Source organism: Papio anubis, chromosome 12, assembly GCF_008728515.1.
Source record: "Papio anubis isolate 15944 chromosome 12, Panubis1.0, whole genome shotgun sequence".
Taxonomy (NCBI): Eukaryota; Metazoa; Chordata; class Mammalia; order Primates; family Cercopithecidae; genus Papio; species Papio anubis.
In genome coordinates this window covers 47,954,095-47,975,643 of record NC_044987.1, presented here as the reverse complement: position 1 = coordinate 47,975,643, position 21,549 = coordinate 47,954,095, and the positions used below count along the sequence as shown (strand labels likewise).

General features: G+C 42.3%; 1 non-coding gene across 1 annotated transcript; it reads left to right on the top strand.

Annotated features, from left to right (window-relative positions):
• Nucleotides 1-7,950: 7,950 nt before the first annotated feature.
• On the top strand, nucleotides 7,951-8,056 carry LOC116269840. The gene has a single exon (XR_004177660.1). It is a non-coding gene; the product is annotated as a U6 spliceosomal RNA (small nuclear RNA).
• Nucleotides 8,057-21,549: the final 13,493 nt, after the last annotated feature.

The following is a 21,549-nucleotide window of genomic DNA, read 5'->3' as shown; positions in this document are numbered from 1 at the left end:
GAGGCAGTGTTCTCAGCCATTAGTATTTAAGATCCTGACACCTGAAAATCCTCATTCCAATTAGAATGGAAGAAACATGCAAGAAATAGGTGCACGGGGATCAGCAAGCCAAGAAAGAAAGTGGACTGGGATGGCAATAACTCTTCAAATTTATGGAGGGCTTCCTATGTGCAGGCACTTACTTTATTAGTTTTAGTATTTGTAACAATTTGAGGGGTAGATCTATTTTGCAGATGTAGAAATGAAGCTGTAGAGAAGTAACCTGCCCAAGTTTTCCTTGTTGGTAAATGTAGAGCTGAGAGAATTGAACTCAATTGTCTGACTCCAAAACCTAAGTGCTTAACCATTAATACTAATCATTAACTACACTTAACTAACCGTTTCCTCTTTTCCTCAGTGAGCAGGGACTGGAGGTTACATACAAGAACTCCACTGCATATTCTTTATTGTCCTTATTTACATTATGAAAAAACTAAATGTACAGTCCTCATTCTGTAAAATGGATGCAGTCATTCAAAATTAATCTTTTTGTTGCCAATTTCAGTCCTGGGCTAACAACCTCCACTAGATAATGTACAGAGACACCTGGACTCAGTGTCTCCACACTGACAATTTTATTCAAGAAACTCGTGTCCAGAATGGCTGACCAGATAAGCAGCAGCCGTTATGCGCTGGAGCCTGATAAGAAATGTTGCTTGAGGCCGGGCAGGGTAGCTCATGCCTGTAATCCCAGCACTTTGGAAGGTCAAATCCAAGGCGGGTAGATCACCTAAGGTCAGGAGTTTGAGACCAGCCTGGCCAACATGGTAAAACCGTGTCTCTACTAAAAATTAGCCAGGCCTGGTATTGTGCTCCTGTAATCCTAGCTACTTAGGAGACTGAGGCATAAGAATCGCTTGAACCTAGGAGGTGGAAGTTGCAAATTTTTTTTTAAAAAGCTGCTTATTTCACTTATATTGGTAGAGTGGATTATAGTCTACCATGCACTTCATATCTATTATTTCATTTGGTCCTCTAAAGAATATTATGAGATAGATAAAATAAGTAATATTATCCCTATTATATATATGAAGAGGCTCACTTAGAATTACAAAATTAGAGCCAGGTGCAGTGGTTCACACCTGTAATCCCAGCACTTTGGGAGGCCGAGGTGGGCAGATCACCTGAGGTCAGGAGTTCCAGACCAGCCTGGCAAACATGGTGAAACCCCGTCTCTACTAAAATACAAAAATTAGCCGGTCGTGGTAGCAAGCGCCTGTAATCCCAGCTACTTGGGAGGCTGAGGCAGGGGAATCACTTGAACCCAGGAGGCAGAGGTTACAATGAGCCGAGATCATGCTAGTGTACTCCAGCCTGGGCAATAGAATGAGACTCTGTCTCAAAAATAAATAAATAAAATAAAATTAGAAAGTGGTGGAACTGGGACTCTAGTTCAGGAGGACTTCGAGTTCAGGTCCTGATAATCCAAAACCCAAATAAACAAACTTCTAGCCCTTTAGAAATATGGATGGAACCACGCTCAAATCTTGATGTTATCACACAAGTCTATCAGCTTCACACATCACTATCACATCTGCCGAATAAGGATGAGGATATCTGCTTTGCAGGATTGTTCAACTGAATGAAATAATGTAGGTAAAACCCTTTCAATAAAGTAGTGAACAGAACAGACATGGATCCTGTCCTCCTGAAGTTTATAGTCTGGAATCAGGAGGTGGGGAATAAGAATAAAACATTCAATAATACACACTTAACTATCAAGTTATACGAATAAGAAGTGTTGTAAGGGAAAAATGCAGAGTGCTATGCAAGTGCACAGCGGGGTGACATAAGTTAGAGTGTGATCCAGAGAGGCTTCCCTAGGCAGTGACAGCTAAGCTGAGACAAGAGGATGCAGGACAATAAGCCAGGTGACATGGGGAAGTGTGAGGCCATGGGTGTGGGTGTCGGTTAGAGCAGAGAGTGTTCCAGGCAAAAGAAGCATTTTTGAAGAAGTGTGGTGCCCATGAGAAACAAAGGAATTACTTGTGGGGCTGGAGTGTAAAGAGACCTAAGAAGAAGATGTGACAGGATGTTGGTGAGGTTGGCAGCCTTCATGCCATGTGGGGCCTTGTTGGTCAAGTTTAAAATTTTGAACTTTATCCTAACAGCAATGGGAAACAACCAAAGGGATTTAGGCAAGGGGGCAACATGAACAGATTTGAGCTTTACAAACTTTCAATTCCTAACTAGGGAAAGTTGGGATCTTTTTAAAACTTTTCCTTTGGCCGGGTGTGGGGGCTTACACCTGTAATCCTAGCACTTTGGGAATCTGAGGCGGATGAATCGCCTGAGGTCAGGAGTTCAAGACCAGCCTGGTCAACATGGTGAAACCCCGTCTCTACTAAAAATACAAAAATTAACTGGACGAGGTGGCAGGCGCCTGCAATCCCAGCTACTCAGGAGGCTGAGGCAGGAGAATCACTTGAACCTGGGAGGCAGAGGTTGCAGTGAGCTGAGATTGTGCCATTGCACTCCTGCCTAGGCGACAAAGCGAGACTCCATCTCAAAAAATAAAAACAACAACAACAAAAAACTCTTTTCTTTATTTTTTGAACAAACACTTCCTTAGTACCTCTTACATTGCAAAGACAGCAATAGGCTGTTTGTTTCAAATGTAGAATCCAAAGACTTCGAATGGGGCAAGAACCAACACGTCCCTTTAAGGAGCTAGGACATGTCACCTCAAAGGCTGCCTCTGTTCCCGCCACCTAATGCAGTTGCTTCTTACTCTAAGCAAGAAGTAACCTCCAAATCCTAAAAGTACATTAAGAACCAGTGGGACATTTCTGGGAAGCTCATTTATTTGTTCTTTTCATTGAGCAGACAAATATAAGCGTCAACTATGTACCCAGCACTGTACTGGGTGCTGAGGGTACAAGATTGATAAGATGGAGGTCCTGTACTTTAAGAACTCATGGTTTGGGGTCGAGGTAGGCCAGAAAAATAACAGTCCCAACAAAGTAGAATCTGTTAAAAAACCAAGAGGGAGTTGCTCACGGAACCTAGAGTGAGGAAAGCTTTAGAAGAGGTGATTAGCACCTAATGTGTGCTCAGTAGCTGCAAACTGAGTAAATTAAAGTTTGAGCTGAGTCTTTAAACTCTTAGCAGGCAGAATAAGAGGAGTAGGGAATGAACAAGATCATACATATCAGAAGAGTGGCTTTTGAGATTATTTTATCAGCAGTAAACTGGATGGGTTGAAAGGGAGAGATTATAGGCAAGGAGATCAAGTAAAAACCTGGAGCAGTGATCCTGCTGAAAATTGAAGAGGACTTCATGTGCACTCAGCAGTAATTGGGACTGTTCTCAGTTTGCCTAACCTTAACTTGAGCTCGGTGGTACAGTGTATGGCTTATAATTGTTATTTGCATCTCCCCATGAATGCATGCCTGTTCTCCCTCACTAGGGTGGAGACTGTGTCATTGACTGAAATCTTTACATTACTTAATTCTGTGCCCTGCACCGCATGCATCCCCATCAAAATTGGGTTGATGATTGGATTCCTTGAGATGCGTGGGAGTAGGAGAGCTGGAACAAGGGAGGAGGGAGAGGAAGGGAACCAGGGCTGGCAATGAGGGTCAAAAAGGATTTCATGTTATCTTAAATTTTTTTCACAAGTGTAATGATGCCTTTATGTGTTCATGACTTAATTAAATAGTTTTTTAAGGTAATAAAATCATTAAGAATATGCAGTATTGCTTTTCACTGCTTTTCTATTTTTCTTTTTCCTTTTTGTTTGTTTGTTTGAGATGGGATTTTGCTATGTTGCAAGCGGGAGCACAGTGATGCAATCATGGCTCGCTGCAGCCTTGACCTTTCAGGCTTAAGAGATCCTCCCACCTCAGCCTCTTGAGTAGCTGGGACCACAGGGGTGGGCCACCACGTCCAGCTAATTTTTTTTATAGAGACGAGGGTCTCACTATTTTGCCCAGACTGGTCTTGAACTCCTAGCCTTAAGCAATCCTCCTGCCTCAGCCTCGCAAAGTGTTGAGATTACAGGCATGAACCACTGTGCCATGCCCAGTAGTGCTTTTAACAGTGAAAAGTCTGAAGTACCTAAGTATTCAGCAAGAGAAATATTACCAAATCAATCATGATACAATTTCAATGGCAGAATTTAACAAAAATAATGTTGTTGAGGTATATTCACAGATATAAAGAAGTTAGTAATTTATAGTTCCACTTAAAAGTAAGTAGATATTAATTATTATATTCTGAATTATCCCATTTTTGTTAACAAATATATGCACAAAACGGTTTAAGATACTTTCATATAAGAAGTTTACATAGTTTCTACATCAGCGGGATTCTGTTGTGCTTTCTTTTACTTCTCTATTTCCTAATTTTTAAATAAAAAATAAATAGTAAGAAAACCCCAATTTTAAAAAAATGTAAATGAAATGAGAAAACTGAACTAGGAACAAAGAGAGCAAGAAAGCTAAGAGGAAAAAGTGTACGATGGTGCCATGGTGGATGAGGATAATAAAGTAGAGAAAAGACGTTCTTGGAATTGTTTTTTTGAAAGAGATTTTCTTATTTTCCATAAAGTTAAAGGGAAAAATATTTTTGTTCTCAGAGTTTTTCAGTGTGCTTTCCAAGCCATCAGATTCCTAAATATAACCAAAGTTGATGATTTTACAAGTAAGCCAATATAAACATAGTAGATGTTTATATTTCGACATTAACAACGTGACATTGGAGCTGCAAAAGATCTTCCCAATTGGCCATATTTTATTTTTCTCAAAAGTTTCCATTTTCAGTCCCCTATTAAAATACACCCAGTCCCCCCGTCTCCGACCCCCCCTCCACCCCTTTGTGGCTTTAAAATTTCAAGAAAAGGCAGAACCAGATTAACAGAGTGACACTGGACAGAGCATGTGGAATAAAGGAGCAAGAGTGAGATGGTAGAAGGTTAAGCATTTGGGGAGGAAGAGGAAGAGAAGGATTTTTTGCAGAGCCTTGCCTCAAAGAGGTACTACTACTCAAACTTAGTCACATCATGTAGGCTCTTGTTAACATGCAGATTATGATTCCGCAGATCTGGGTGGGACTCCCTGGTGATACCCATGCTTACTGGTCCATGGACAACTTTGAGCAGCAAGGCCTTAGACTCTGGGAATTTGCTCCTCCACCCTGGTCACATTTCACATGGGCAGCCTCTGGCTGTGATAACCTCTTTCTTTCTAACCTAGTAGGGTTTTTAAATTATTATTATTATTATTATTGTCAAAATACCAAATAGTGGAAACTTTTCAGAAAGTCATTTAACTATGAGCAAGGTGCAGTTCAAGGCAGTCTCCGTGGAAGAGAGTAAAACGGGAAATACAATATGGAATGGGTAGGAGCCCCTGGTATATGAATGTTATTTGTTATAAAGGGCGTGGTGTTGTGGAAAAATCCCCGGACTGGTTGTCAACAAAACTGGCTTCAATCCTAGCGATTACTAACTAGCTATATGTCCTTGTGCCCTTCATTTTTATCTGGTTCTCTGTTTCCTTTCCTGTTCAATAAAATAATTGGTCTACATGGCTTCTAAAATCTTTTCAGCTCTGACACTTGAGGAGTCTATAAAGGAGATCGTATATCAACAGGAAGGGAGGGAAAGGGATGTGCCACCACACGCGCAGCTGCCAAGGATCCTGCACATGTGGTATTATTGTGGCGGAATCTCCCCCTTGTCTGCCCAGATGCAAAAATGTTATTGGAGTGAGAGACTGGGAAACTTGCCTGGTATGAAATCCTAGTACCCCAACTTCCTGGTTTTGGCAATTTAGAGTCTTGGGAATCAGTCCCAGCCCCTATAAAAGAAGGCAGACCCTGTAAACATGCCCTCCAAGAACCTCCAATGTAGTTCTGGCAGCTTTCAAATTCTAAGGTCCTCAATCCTCCATTCTAAGGCCACCCTCGGGTTTCACCTCATTCCCCTATACTGGTCAGCAGCCAAATTCTGCAGCCTCTTTAACTTAAGATCCCAGCCAAAAAGCCTGACTGCCCTCCTACTTGTGAACAAATCCCAATTCTCAAAGCAACTCCAGCCCTCCCCAACAGACTCCCCTCTAGTCTGAGGGGAGTATCTGGGAGTATCTCCCAGATACTCAAACTCACTTCAGCCCTGTAGCACTCAAGCCTCAGGGATTTGGGCTGGCTGGTAGGTGACACTTCTCTGTTTAAGATAGTCCCATCTGCAGAGCGAGGATCAGCCCCTAAATTGATAAGCACAGGGTGGGAAAGCAACCTGCCTTAGTGAGATTACCCAGACTCTAAAGTAAGGTCCTGCAGCTCCACCTCATACCTCCACAGACACACACTCTTCGGCTTTTAAGTTATGAAACAGGCCTGTTGCTATTCTAAGGAAGTCTCACAAGTCACCTTATAAACATGCCGCTTCAGGCAGCTTCCTGTGGTTTGCCAAAGGCCAGCTGGGAAGGCAGCCAGACTCCCGCCATGGTCCTGGAACCCCCTCCTCTAGCAGACATTCACTTAGGGCATGACCTCCTGAGGTGCCCACTTGGGATGCAGGAACTTAGTGGCTGTGAGAGTTGTTATTTTTCCCTCCAGCCCCAGCCTGGGCTGGGCTGCATGATGTGGCTGGCTGGTACAAAGGCTGCTTTTTATAATGTTCTTCTTTGGTATTTTTGGTGTCTGGAGAGGGTTTCCTTTCCTCCCACAGTTAATTAGCAGCATCAAGCATTTCCCTTTCTCCAACAGAAGTCTGTTCCCACCCCTGAGGCCAGGCAGAGGGGGTGGCAGGTGTGGCTAAATGCCCCCTGAGGTTAACCTCAAACTTAAACTTAGAGCCCCACTTGGTTAGAAGTGAAGTGAAATGCAGGGCTAGCTTCCATTCTGGGCAGAGTCGGCAAGCGGGCACACGTCCCTGGCAGGCTAGCATCCCAATCAGGTGAGGGGACAGAGAAGGGGGTGGGGAACCAATGTTTGTTTGACACATTTGTGAATTGTTTCTACAACAAAGACTTTTTTAAAACAACAGAGTGAAGCTTTATATATTTGAATGAGAAGCACACAGAAGGACCTATTGTCTGGAGGAAAAATTGCATGAGTAATTGTGCATGACTTCAGACTTCCCAGTTGAAATGTTAGGCGTATTAAGGATGATTGAGGGCATTCCAGTGTTTTCAGTGTGGAGAAGAGGGAGGACGGAGCTCCTGGGACTAGGGGAGGCAGGTTGTGTAGCAAGACAAGGGAGGAAGGAATCTGAGGAACTCTACTCCCCACTTTGCCTCTCTGGTTTCCATTTTTTCTCTATTTAATTGAAGTGCCCCCTCCTACAGGAAGCCTTCCTGACCCTATCTCCTTCCTCCACCTGTCACTTTAGGTGTTCTTGATACATATCTCCTGTGTTTTCATTATTTGCTCGACTATGATACTATGGATGGACCATAGAAAAGTGAGGATGGACTCCAGGACCTGACTTTGCCGCTTCCTAGATGTGTTACCTTGGACAAGTTACTTAGCCTCTCTGTGCTTCAGTTTTCGTGTGAGACTGAATAATACTTACCTTCTAGGGTTGTTGAGAGGATTAAATGTGTTAAAACACATAAGGAACTGAGAATAGTGCCTGACATACAGTATGCATTCTCAATAAATGTTAGCAATTATTTATTTTTATTTGCATCCCCTCTTGTTTGCGCAGGACCTAATATATCATGGGGCAGCTGTGTTCAACCCTCATATGCATCATAATTGCTTGAGGAGCTTTAGAAATGTATAGGTGTGGCCTAGGTTCCATTAATCTATGGGTGAAAACTGGTAATGGTATTTTGGAAATGTTCCCTGGGTGGTTTCATTATGTAACCAGGTTGAAAACCAGTGTCATAGATGCTCAATGAATATTTGTTGAATGAATGAATGAATGAATGAACCAAATGAGATTAGAAAGAACAAACCCTGTGCTGGCTTCGGCAGCAAATATACTAAAATTGGAATGATATGGAGAAGATTAGCATGGCCCATGCACAAGAATGAAACACAAATTCATGAAGTTTCCATATTAAAAATATATGGAGAGAGAAAGAACAAACCCAGGTTACCCCATCTTTAGGAATGTGAAGGCATGATGATTCTGTCTCCTTCAGAAAGTTGGCTCTTCCTGAGACAGGTTTCAAGAGAAAAATATGACAGAGAATATAATGGAATACATGAAAGAAAAAATCATAATTCTAGTCATCTCAACATGAAAGTATTGAAGAAATAGAAAAACAATTGCCTGGAGCTCATATTAGAGATTAACAGTTATTTCCTCTTGCTCTCCCTTCTGTGCATGCAGATTTATTTCCTGGAGTTGCTATAATGACTCTAGCTAGAAGCTGAACTTTGACTTTTCCTCTAGTTTTAATTTCGATTTGCTACTCAATCTTTAATTTAGTGGACGTAAAAACTTAAAAGACCTCAACTGAAGCATTTGCACCACTCTAATTTATATTCATGCATGATGATAGCATAATTATAATTAACTGCTTTACCTAGTTGGTCCACAAAATTTAAACTGATTACTGCTTGTAGAACATTAAGTCGGGTACCTCAAAACAGAAATAGGAAACTAGGCCGGGGTGGTGGCTCACACCTATAATCCCAGTACTTTGGGAGGCCAGGGAGGGTGGATTGCTTGAGCTCAGGAGTTCAAGACCAGCCTGGTCAACACAGGGAAATCCTGTATCTACCAAAAATACAAAAATTAGCCAGGTGTGGTAGCACGTGCCTGTAGTCCTAGTTACTTAGGGGACTGAGGTGGGAAGATCACTTAATTCCAGGAAGTCAAGGCTGCAGTGAGCCATGAAGGAAAATTAAATTTAAGAAAAGAAGATGCTATATACAAGCAACAGTGACAAGGTGAGAAACTAGCAAACCTACAGTTGTCTAAGCAGTTTTTGATGCTCAATATTAAAAAAAGTTAATAAAAATCTTACATTAATTCCCAAATGAAGAGAACGGGAAGTTTTAGAAAATAAAAATACTTAAATCTAGCAATAAATATTCTTTATGACTTCACTAAACAACAAAAAATAATGGGAGAGATGTACCATTTCCTGGATGAAGGATCAGTAATGTGAAGGTGTCAGTTCTCCTCAAATTGATCTATAAGGCTGGGTACGGTGACTCATGCCTATAATCCCAGCACTTTGGGAGGTCAAGGCGGGCAGATCACTTGAGGTCAGGAGTTCGAGACCAACCTGGCCAATATGGTGAGACCCTGTCTCTACTAAAAATACAAAAATTAGCCGGCATGGTGACACATGCCTGTAATCCCAGCTATTCAGAAGGCTGAGGCATGAGAATCGCTTGAACCTGGGAGGCTGAGGTTGTAGTAAGCCGAGATCGCACCACTGCCCTCTAGCCTGGGCAACAGAGTAAGACCCTGTCTTTAAAAAAAAAAAAAAAAAAAAAAAAAAACTGATCTATAAACCTAATAAAATCTCAATTAAAAAACCAGAAATGTTTTTTTTCTGGAACTTGATGAGCTGATTCTAAAGCTCATTTGGAAGAGAGAGATGGTAATGAAAACAATGAGTTAATAAAGCAGACTCAGTAAATTCATTCTAGAGCCCAGAAACAGGCATATGCATAGATGGGAATTTGTTAGAGATAAAAGGTGACATTTAAGATTGGAAATAAAAAAAAAGGATTATCCCATAAGTCACACTGGATAATTAGCTTTCCGTTTGGAAAACAAAAGTTAGATTTTTGGGGCCGGGCATGGTGGCTCACTCCTGTAATCCTAGCACTTTGAGAGTCTGAGGCGGGTGGATCATTTGAGGTCAGGAGTTCAAGACTAGCCTGGCCAACGTGGTAAAACCCTATCTCTACCAAAAATACAAAAATTAGCTGGGCATGGTGGTGCAAGCCTGTAATCCCTGCTACTCTGGAGGCTGAGGCAAGAGAATTGCTTGAACCCAATAAGTGGAGGTTGCAGTGAGCTGAGCTCATACCACTGCACTCCAGCCTGGGAGACAGAGTGAGACTCCGTATCAAAAAAATAAAAGTTAGATTTTTACCAAACACAAGGTAACTTTCAGCTTGACTAAAGAGCTAAATAAAAAAAAAATTAATAGTAAGACAAAATATAGGAGACTATTTCTATAGTACGAAAATGGAAAAGTTCCTCTTAAGCAAATTTCAGAACAGAGAGCATTACCAAAGATAAGAGGGACCGATTTGACTAGAGGGTTTTAACTTTTTATTTTTACAGAAGTGGAGTGAATGGTGCAATGATCCCTTCTGTGTGCATCACCAAACATAACAATCATCAAATTCATAGCCAGTCTTGTTTCATCTATCTGCCCACCCTCACTAGATCATTTTGAAGCAAATATCAGATGTCATTTTATTCATAAATATAGTTATTATACCCAAAATACTAATAATTAACTATGTTAAATATACAGTTTTACTATTTTTTAAATTGAAGACTTTCATACAACAAAAATACTATAAGCAAAGGTTAAAAAAGAGTGAAAAGGACAGATTAGTTGCCAAATATACAACAAAAGATTAATATCCTTAATACATAAGGAGTACTTATCAATGAATATAAAATACAAATTAAACTAAACTATTAAAAAAAATGAACCAAGGAATTGAACAGGTAATTAAACGGAGGAAGAAATGTAAGTTTTCAATAAGCATATAACAATGTTCAGTCTTATGGGTACATAAGGAAATGTAACTTAATATAAGTATGAAATATTTTTAATCTTCAGATTGTCAAAAACGAATAAACAATAAAATCCAACATTAGCAAAACTTCAGGGGAAATGACACTCTCAAACTCTGTGGGAGTATCAGTTGTTATCACAGTTTCTAGAGAGCAACTTGGAAGTAGGTATGAAAATTTTCCATTTCTAGCTATCTAACCTGGAGAAAAGTTTGTAGAAGAGTCCATTTACGCAGTAAATTTAGCAAAAATTAGAGAGAACACCAGGAGACTCCCATAGCACAGCCAGTAAACAGTGCCAACACTGGAGTTAAAGTGCTGTGGTTCAAATCCCAGTTTGGCTACTTACTAGTCCTGAGACTTTGGGTGAGATTACCTTAGCTGCTTCAGCAGTCAACTAGGGATAACAATATGCAGTACCTATTTCATAGGGATATTCTGAGAAACATTTTTCATGCCAGGTGTGGTGGCTCACGCCTATAATCCCAGAACTCTGGAAGGCAGAGACAAGAGGATCGCTTGGGCCTAGGAGTTCAAGATCAGACATGCAAAGGACTTAATGTCAGGGATAAAATACTTCCGTCTGCCAGGGTAGTCCACCTATCTCTTTCCCAAACGCCTGGCCCTGTATACCATTGCATGTTCCTAAATATGTAAGTGTGTAGAGAAACTTACAGCAGAAACTGAGAGCACAACAATTTACAGAAGAAGGTGGGGTTGAGTGGGAATATGTAAGATTTTTACTTTTTACCTTCTACTTGTTTATTTTAAAACATTTTGCAGGCCAGGTGCAGTGGCTCATGCCTATAATCCCAGAAATCTGGGAGTCAGAGGTAAGAGGATCGCTTGAACCTAGGAGATCAAGACCAGGCTTAGCCAACATAGTGAAACCTAGTGAAACCCTCGTCTCTTAAAAAGAAAAAAAAAAAAGCAAAGAATGTATTCATGTATTTATAATCACTTGTGTAATTAAAACTTGTTAAATTTGACAGAAGAAATAAGATGGTAGGCAAAAGTATTTATCCCAGGAAGTTAGAAAAATGGAATATGATGATAGCATATATCATGTCCTAGATATTTTAGATGATGGAATATGAGTTAGGTACAGAGACTGGGTTTTCAGAACTAAAAATCAGAACCCAATGTCTACCAAAGAATTTTTAGTATAATTTCTGTGTTGGAGAGGCAGCCTGGATCGTTCAGTCTGGATGCCAAAATAATGGACTTTCTGGAACAATGTAACGGTTTATTATTACAAATAAACTGAAACTGGGCCTGTTCAAAAATTCCCAATCACATTCCAATTTTGGATCCTGTTGGAACTGAATTCCCCCTGACCCAAAACCAGTTTAGAACCTGGCATTCAGCCTGCCTTATACTAACTCCGCTAGGTCCAAGGCTTTGCAGATTTCCTCCCTGTGAGATCTCCCAGGAGCCCTGGCAGAGGATTTCTAACTTCTCAATTGCTTCTGTGGCATCTCCAGGCACACTGTCTGCCCTCACCTGCTAGGGAAGCTACTTTCCTGTCTCTGTCATCTCCCTGATTCCCTACGACCAGCCCCCATCCCCCAGCCCCAGCCTGGCGTGAAGCTGAGCCAGCTCAGGCCTGGCCTGGGCTTCTGATACCAATCCTGCTGAGGTTAGCACAGACAGTCTGAGACACAGGGTAAGCTGAGGCCATGGGAATGAATTTCTGGGTAACAAAAGGAGGAGGGCAATAATGTCAGAGATAGCAAAGAGTTTGCCAGGAAACCAGAGACATGGGTGCTGAGTGGAAAAGAGAAGTCGGAGCAGGACTCACTGAACATCTTGAGGCCACTTAAAGGAAGTGGGAAAAAGGTAGGAGCAAAACATACACAGCAGTGTTAGCTCTAAGTGTGAGAAAGGATGACTCTCATATCATCAATTGATGACCTTGATCATCAATGATCAAGGTAAATGCATGGGTCCATCCCTGAGAAGGACAAAACAAAAAGCTCCAGCGGGCCCCAGAGGGTTCTGCTGGGGAACAGGGAAAGAAATGAGTCAGAAAAACCTGCTTCCCATCCTGGCTGTGTGACGTGGAGCAACCACCTTTACCCCCTGAGCTTTTCCAGCAAGTTGTGTTCCTTCTAAATATTAAATGTGTTTGGGTAACTAAGGCTCTCAGTCTAGTGTTTGGTAAATCTGAATTTCTTTTTTTCTTTCTTTCTTTCTTTTTTTGGAGACAGAGTCTTGCTCTGTCGCCCAGCCTGGAGTGCAGTGGCATAATCTTGGCTTACTGCAATCTCCGCCTACTGGGTTCAAATGATTCTCGTGCCTCATCCTCCCAAGTAGCTGGGACCATAGGCATGCACCACCATTCCCAGCTAATTTTTGGTTTTGGTAGAGACGAGGTTTTGCCACGTTGGCCAGGCTGGTCTTGAACTCCTGACCTCAGGTGATCTGCCTGCCTTAGCCTCCCAAAGTGCTGGGATTACAGGCCTGAGCCACCGTGCCTTGCTGGTAAATCTGAATTTCTCTCTTTTTCCATCAAAATGTTGATGATGATGAAAACTCACCCCAGCCTCTTGCTACCCATGTCATCCTCAGCGTGAGCAGTCAACACACTATGTAATAGTTGTGATAGATAACATTTACTGAAGTGTGTATTATTTGCAGGCTCTGTTCTGAACCCCTTGCAGTATTAATCCTCACAATAACCCTATGAAGCAGGTAATATTATTATTCCTGGTTTACAAATAAGAAAATTGAAGCTCAAAGAAGTTTGGTAACTTGCCCAAGCTGAATAGCTAATAAGAGGCAGATCCAGGATGAAAATCCAGCTCTAATTGCAAAACCCATGCTCTTTACTACTGTACCATATGCCTTCCTGACAGTAAGGCAGAAAATAGAAAAATAGGTAAAACAGGGGAAGGTCCTAGCAGAGACAATGAGGGAGATTAAGAGGAGGCCTCTGATCCTGTGTAGGAGCAGCTGTTGAAGGAGGCTTCCTAGAAATCTCCCATTTGACAGTGGGATCCAGGGGAGAAATGCCACTGCTAAGATGAAGGAGTAACCTCCTCCCCTACTGTGGGAGATGGGGGATGGCATCTGAGAGGAAGCTGATCACAGGTATAACCTGTGCAAATAAAGCTGTAGGCTGGGTTATTGCTTCATGTTATGAAAACATCTTGCAATAAAGGAAGGTAATGTGGTAATAAGTCCAAACAGAAGGGTGATGGGTTGGCATGCAGTTTGAAACAAGCCAAGTCAAAGTTTGTTCATGTGTCTCTAGCTCTGCCTGCTCTGATTTCAAGTGTTCTGTCCTAGTTCTGCAGGCAAAATCCCTGGGGGGAGGAAAAGGGCCTGAAGGAGATGTTTCCTGGAGAAAGACAAAGCACAAAACAAGTAGAAGACATTATTCCTATTAATGTAGTAATGCCAAGGATACTAGAGGTTTTCATTAAAGTTAAAATCATTGCCACCATTTCATTTATTCACTCACTCATGTATTTATCCAGGATTTCCTTATGGAGAACCTCCTACACTCCACGCCCTCTGCTAGATGCTAGGATGTGATAATGGGGCTCTAGGAATTTTCTATCTAGTCAGGAGACAATAGAGAGTGGGCTCTTCCAACCTAATCAGGTAAAAGCGCTGCTGTCAGTGAGGGCCTGCCACATGCAAAAACATGGCCCTTCCTGCAAGGAGGTGATGTGCTGGTGGGGAGTCAGGAAGTACCTCCTACAATGTGCAAGACAGAAAGGTCCTTTGGGAAGTAGTCCAGCTTTCTCAGTGTATGGAGAAGAAACCCATGAACCTGAGTTACAAACGGGATAAACTGCAAATCAAGACTCCTAGAAGAAACCCATGAACCTGAGTTACAAACAGGATAAACTGCAAATCAAGACTCCCTAGGGTAAATACCAGCTGAATGGCACCATCGCAAGTGCAGCAGGAGTTTGAGGGAGACAAACATCACTGTGAGTCAAAGAAGGCTTCCTGGAAGAGGTGGGACTTAAACTAGGCTTTCCTGGAAAAATAAGGGGTGTGTGTGTGTGTGTGTGTGTGTGTGTACACTTGCACACAGGCATGTGTATGTAGGGAAAATACCTGGTTCTTAGGTGTTCGTCAGTTTGTTCCTTAAGGCTGTTTAATTTTTTTATCTGTTTTTTTAGTCACCAAAAGTCCCTCAGATCTGCAATTGTGTGTTTGAGAAGATCTAGCACCAGATGTGATATGATTAGTTGCACAGGCTTTGGAATCTGATAGGCCTGGGGTCAAATCCAGGCTCTGCCATTTTCTAGTTGTATGACCTTAGTTTCCTCATCTGTTAAATGGGGATAATTATACCTATCGTAGGCTTATTATGAGTATTAAATGAAATAAAATACGCAAAGCATATATCATAGGGCCTGAGACTCAGGAATCACCTAGCCTAATTCCATAAACATAATTATTTACCTGTATTGAGCCTGTTTTCAGTGTCCTCTGATTTATTTAAATTCCATTAATTTTTTTCATCCAACTGTTAGGCACAGTGCCATCCAACTGTTAGGCACAGTACCATCATCCTGGATGGTAGACACAGCCATGTGCCAGAGACATGTTCCTTGCCTACTCAGGGCAGTCTAGAGGGATATCAGACACATAAGCACATTATTGCAGTACAGTGTGAGGTGCATTATGAATAGGGGCAAGTAGTGGTTATTGGTGGTCATCTCTGAGTGGGCTATGGACTTGAAAGGCCATACAAGAGGCCAGTGGGGTCTGACCTCACCAGGATGCAGCTGCTCTGGAAACCCACCGGCAAAGTCATTACCACTTCTGGACAGCTCTAAGTCTGCTCTGTATTATTTACAATGTCATTTTTGTTTAATAGCAGAATAATGTAAATAGAAAAAAAAAGTTCCCTCTTACTAGCCCAATATCCAGCAGAGACTGTGAGAAGCAGTAAAAATGCACCTGGACTTAAGCTTCAAAAAACTTTTCCTGGCTCCTCTTCTCTCCCAGTGTGTTGGGTACCTTCTATAGCAAGCATTCCAGGTGGCTCCCAGTGAGCCCCACCTCCTGGTTTTCACACCCTTGTGTAGTCCCCTCCTACTTTGTACCAGGATTGATCTCTGTGACCAACACACAATGGCAGAAGTGAAAATGGCAGATCTCATATACTGCTTATGAGATTAGGTTGTAAAAGACACTGCAGCTTCCTCTTGAGGGCTTTCTTAGATGCGCTCTCTCTTTTGCGTATCCCTGGGGAAAAGCCATCTTGAGCAGACCTACAGAGAAGGTCACATGACAAGGAACTGTAGCCTCCTGCCAACAGGCATGTCAGTGAGCTGGGAAGTAGATTTGTCATCTCTAGTCAATAGTCAAGTCTCTAAAGATTGCAGAAGGCCAGGTGCGGTGACTCACGCCTGTAATCCCAGCACTTTGGGAGGCTGAGGCCGAGGTGGGTGGATAGTTGAGCCCAGGAGTTCAAGACTAGTCTGGGCAACAAAGTGAGAGGGAGACCCCATCTCTAAAAAAAAAAAAAAAAGAGAGAGAGAGAGAGATTGCAGCCAACAGCTTGATTCCGTGAAAGTTCCATGAAAGGCCTGAGCCAGAACTATCCAACTGAGTCATTGCCAGATTCCTGACTCTCAGAAATGATATGAGATAATAAATGTTTGTTGTTTTAAGCTGCAAAGTTTTGGGATAATTTGTTTTGCAGCAATAGATAACTCACACTGTGCCCTTCCTTTGTGCTTCAGGCATTCTGCCCCTCCCCTGATATGGCACATACACACTGTGTTGTATTTACCCATGTACTTATCTGTCTCCTCATCAGACTGCAAGCTCAAAGGAGATCATGTCTTATTGTCTTTGTACCCTCATCATGGCACATGCCTGACCCATACCAGGTGGTCAAAAATATTTGCTGGATGAATAACTTGCATTTGTATAGCACGTTAGAACTGACAAAGCATTAGTATATTGATACTCTTTCGTAGTCTTCAGGCAACCCTAGAAGTAAGTACTGAGATCCTATTCCCATTTAACAGATGAGGAAATTGAGGCTTGTCAACTCACTTGAATATCTCATAGCTAGTAATTCATAAAATCAGGCGTCAAACTTAAGTCACTAAATTACTAGTCTGTGCCCCTTCCTGTATACCAAACTGTTCTTCATTTAGCTTGGTGAAGGTAGGGGTGGGAGAAAAACTAATCTGAGGAATGAGGTGCAGTCCAATCATGGATGGAGCTCTAAAGAAAGGGCAATGGAGAAGAATAGTATTCACTTTTGAGTAGGCTAGGCCTCTGCAGGCCTCCACACATATGTTCAATATCTTGTTTAATGTTCACAAAAACCCTAAAATGGATTGGTAACTTTTATTCCCCCTTCACAGGTGAGAAAACCAAAGTATGGTTTCGCATCTGTTAAATAACAGAGCTGGAATTCAAGCAAATGTATTCAAACTTCTAGTCTAAGTATCTTTTTGTAAAACCCAAACTGCTTCTCCTTTTCACAGTACTGGACAGCTGGATTTGAGCTCCAGATCTAATTCCTGATTCCAGCGGGAAAACACTTGCAAAATATCATGGAGTCTCAGACAATGAGCAGACTCTGTCTTATGTAAGGATTCTACCTGGGGCTATGTCCTACCTTCTCCTGTGCTGAGCTCCAGGCACTGTTTCTCCGGCCTAAGGTCAAAGGTTCACAATATCTCTTTTATTAATGAAAAACAAAAAGTGCTGTTGTGCTTAGAGTCAGTTTCAGTTTACACATCTTTAAAAGAGGAAAATAATTGCCATGATGATTAAACAAGAAAAAAGGTGTATGTAAGACGGCTGGTACATAATAAGTATTCACAAGCATGTAAATACACTTCTCTGGGCTCTCTCCTATATGCCTATGGGACATTTTTCAGGACAAGAGCATACATCCTTTTGTGAGCTTCTGTTCTCCACATAAACTGAAGTGTTAGCAGCAACCATGGAAAATAGAATAAGAGGAAACTTCTGAGGGCTCTGTGCAGTTTCCAGCCTGAAGGGAGCTCTGCAGTGGGATTTCTGCTTTATGTCAGCGGCACAGGGGCCTGGAAGTCTTCTACGCTTGGGGGGAAAGTATGCCAAGGAGCTGAGGAACATCTATCAAGAAGAAGCCCCAGCTGTTATGTGGGCCCTAGTGGAGAGTGGCTGGGGGTTGCCTGAGGCCATGCTGGGTTGGGTAAACTTGGTATGTTCACTTCCATCCGGGAGACCTTTCACCTTGAGGGCTCAATGATTAGAAAAACATCACAGAAGCCAATAATTTCTCATTCTCCAGGGAGCCAGGAAGCATTTTCTGGGCTAGATATCAGGACAAACCCATGAACTGTGAGAGGTCCTCTTTGCTGAGCGCTCCATCTGATCCCAGGAAATAGAGTGCTGGTTCCATGTGCTAGAAGACACAACTTCCTGCCAGAAAGAGGATCTGCGTCTCATCTCCATGTGCGCCAGCGTTCAAATACGGCTGTCTGGGCTTTCATGGATGAGTCATGCAGTGGCCAAGCCTCAGCTGCAAGTTGGGGTGAGCCTGACTCTCATAGTCCTAGTCAAAGCAGTTCAGAGCAATTAAACAACCAAACGAGAACCTACTAGGTGCAGGCCTCTGGGGAAGGAGGGGTATTGTGGAAAGGTCGTGGGTTTTGAAGTTTGAAAGAAAGGGGCTTCAATTTAAATATTAGCTTTTCCACCTACTAAGTATAACTTGGGAAAGATACTTAGCTTCTTTAGACCTCAGTTTCTTTATCTTTAAAGTAATGGCAACAGTAGTATTTAATTAATTAATTAGTTTTGAGATAGGGTCTTGCTCTGTTACCCAGGCTGGAGTGCAGTGGCATGATCACAGCTCACTGGAGCCTCCACCTCCCTGGCTCAAGCAATCCTCCCTCATCAGCCTCCTGAGCAGCTGGGGCTACAGGGGTATATCACCGTGTCAGGCTAATTAAAAAATTTTTTTGTAGAGACTCGATTTCACTGTGTTGCCCAGGCTGATCTCGAACTCCTGGGGTCAAGCAATCCTCTCACTGTGGCCTCCCAAACTGCTGAGATTACAGGCATGAGCCACTGTGCCTGGCCAGTAAGTAGCAGTAATAGTAATGGTAATGGTAATGTAGGCTTTGCAGGGCTGAGATAAGAATTAAGTGTTGTTACCAAATATAAAGGGGACAGAATAATGCCTACTATCTGATCAAGGCTCACAAAGCCCAATCTCAGTATTAGATTTTATATATAGAGAAGTGAATAACAGTCACAGTTAGGGAGACAGTTCATGTAAAATTCAGTATAACTCAGTTGATTTTTTTCAACCAGCATATATTGTAGAACGTTCTGAGTGCTGGCAACTAATAATGGCCCCTGGCCTAGAGGAACTCAGAGTTTTGCAACTGAGATAGATGGATGAGTAAGCAAATTTCTATCAGGGTTATAAGGGATCTGACATAAACAAGAGAAAATGCTATGGGAGCAGAGTGGAGGAGGTGCTCACACTCACTGAAGGAGTTAGAAGAGGCCTTGTTGAGAAAGCAACTTCTAGGGCTCCACTGGCTGGGTCTTAAAAGATGAACAAAGAGGAGCTCACCAGGTGGAATGAGTGTAGAAAGTTGTTGTTATTGTTGGTTTTTTTTTTTTTAGACGGAGTCTCGCTCTGTCACCTAGGCTGGAGTGCATTGGCGCAATCTCAGCTCATTGCAACCTCCACCTCCTGGGCTCAAGCGATTCTCCTGCTTCAGCCTCCCAAGTAGTTGGGACTCCAAGTGCCCACCACCATGCCTGGCCAATTTTTGCATTTTTAATAGAGATGAGGTTTCACCATGTTGGCCAGGCTGGTCTCAAACTCCTGACCTCAAGTGATCTGCCTGCCTCAGCCTCCCAAAGTGCTGGGATTACAGGTGTGAACTACTGCACCGGGCCAAAAGTTGTTCTGATATCAGAGCCCATGTGTAGAAAAAACACAGAGGCATGAAAGAGCTTGGTTAGAGGAATGGGGCCATGGAGTAATGGATATAAGGAACTTGACAAAGGATGACCAGTCTCAAAGGATGACCTTGCTTGATTGCAAAGAAGATGGACTTTGCTCTGGAGGCAGCAAGGAGATTTTAAAGCAAATAACCAAGATGATTAATTTATTTTCAAGAAAAATAACTGGGTGGAGGATGAGTGTAAAGGGGAAAGACAGGAGGCCAGAGAGTGGAAACCTATGGAGATAAGAAGCTCATCTAGGTTACATAATCGGGAAGTTGAAGCGGGGTAGATCAGGAAGAGAAGCTAGACCTCTTGGCTCCTAGTTTGAGCCTTTTTGATTAGATTGCTCCCCTTCCACATCTATGAAACCTGCCTAGTAAGCAAACCCTGATCTAAAATTACAGTGCTTGTGTGAACAGGAACATAAAGCAACAAATTGCAAGTAGGTTTGAATTTGACTAAGGCGCCTGTTTTTTTAATCCATAGTTTGTCACAGCTTTAAAATATATTCAGCATTTTTCTTGGCACTCACCCTCTAAGGTCTGTCTTCCCAAGGAGAATGCAAACTATTACTGATTTGGGTGGGTCATCCATCCATCCATTCAATCCGTCTGTCTATCTATCTGTTGGTCTACCCACAGACATGTATTGGCAGCTACTATGTACTTAGTCTTTGGTTAAGTCCTGGGAATATAGAGATGAAAGGCAATTTCTGCCCTCAGAGAGCTCGCAGCCTAGTGAGGAGGGAGATAGAAAACTAAATAGACAGGGACAATCCAATGCGATGAGTGCTGATCCAAGGAGAAGGATGTGCTAATTGTTATGGGAGCTCGGAGCAGGGATACCCAACAGTCTGAGCCATGAGGAAAGGAGGGGATACTTGTGCCAAGCCTTGAAGGGCAAATAAGAGGGCACAGATGTATTCTAAGTAAGAGGAAGAGCATATGCTCTTTGGGGGTACAGTGCAGTGGTGGGAGTGATTATAATTTGGGAACTCAGCAATCTTCCTAGTCCTGAAGCCAAACACATGCTTTGCCTGTTTTAATTACATAAACCACATTAATTCACATCTTAATTTATGGCTTCCCTCTGGCATACAAGGCTGCAAACCAGTGCCACTTTCTCCAAATTACCAAATAGGTAACTGCTTGGCATTTTCTGACCATCTTCTTTTAGTGCCTTTTTACTCCCCCATTTCTGGCTCCAGTGCCTTAAGTTGGTCCTCCAGCAACCGAGAGCCCGCTTTAGCCCCAGCTGGGCAGTGGCCCAGGTTTCCAGTCTTTGTCTGTTCTTGCTCACTTTCCTATTAAGTCTTAGCTTGTGAGTCAAATTCTGCCCAGCTTACTCTGTGAAACTGGCAGGCTATTGTTCATTCTACTTTCTTAATAACCGCTAGCCAACTTAAAACATTCACCCTGTCAGAGATATCCACACTCAACATTGTCTTTGCTCATGTGCTTGTCCCCTGTGAGGACCATGTTTCCCCTATGCACACTTTCTCCTTGTGATTTTCTATGAGACCCCTTCTCTGGGTCACCTCCTATACTGGCAGCCCCATAGTACAGCCCTATCATGATAATCATCAAAGACAGAATTTTAACTATCTGCTTATTTCAGTCTTCCCCCCAGAAAAAAAGTTCTGTGTCCTACTCCTTTTTCTCTTCCTAGTTCCTGCACATAGTGGCACTACTAAACATTTGAAGAATGAAGGAATTAGTAAAGGAATGGACAGAAGTTTGTGGAATAAACTCCTGCCAATGGAACACTACTCTAGAAATAGGAACACCAAACATAAGAAACAGGTTGGACCTAGGCGATATAACCATTCAGGACATAGACACGGGCAAAGATTTCATGACAAAGATGTGAAAAGCAATTGCAACAAAAGC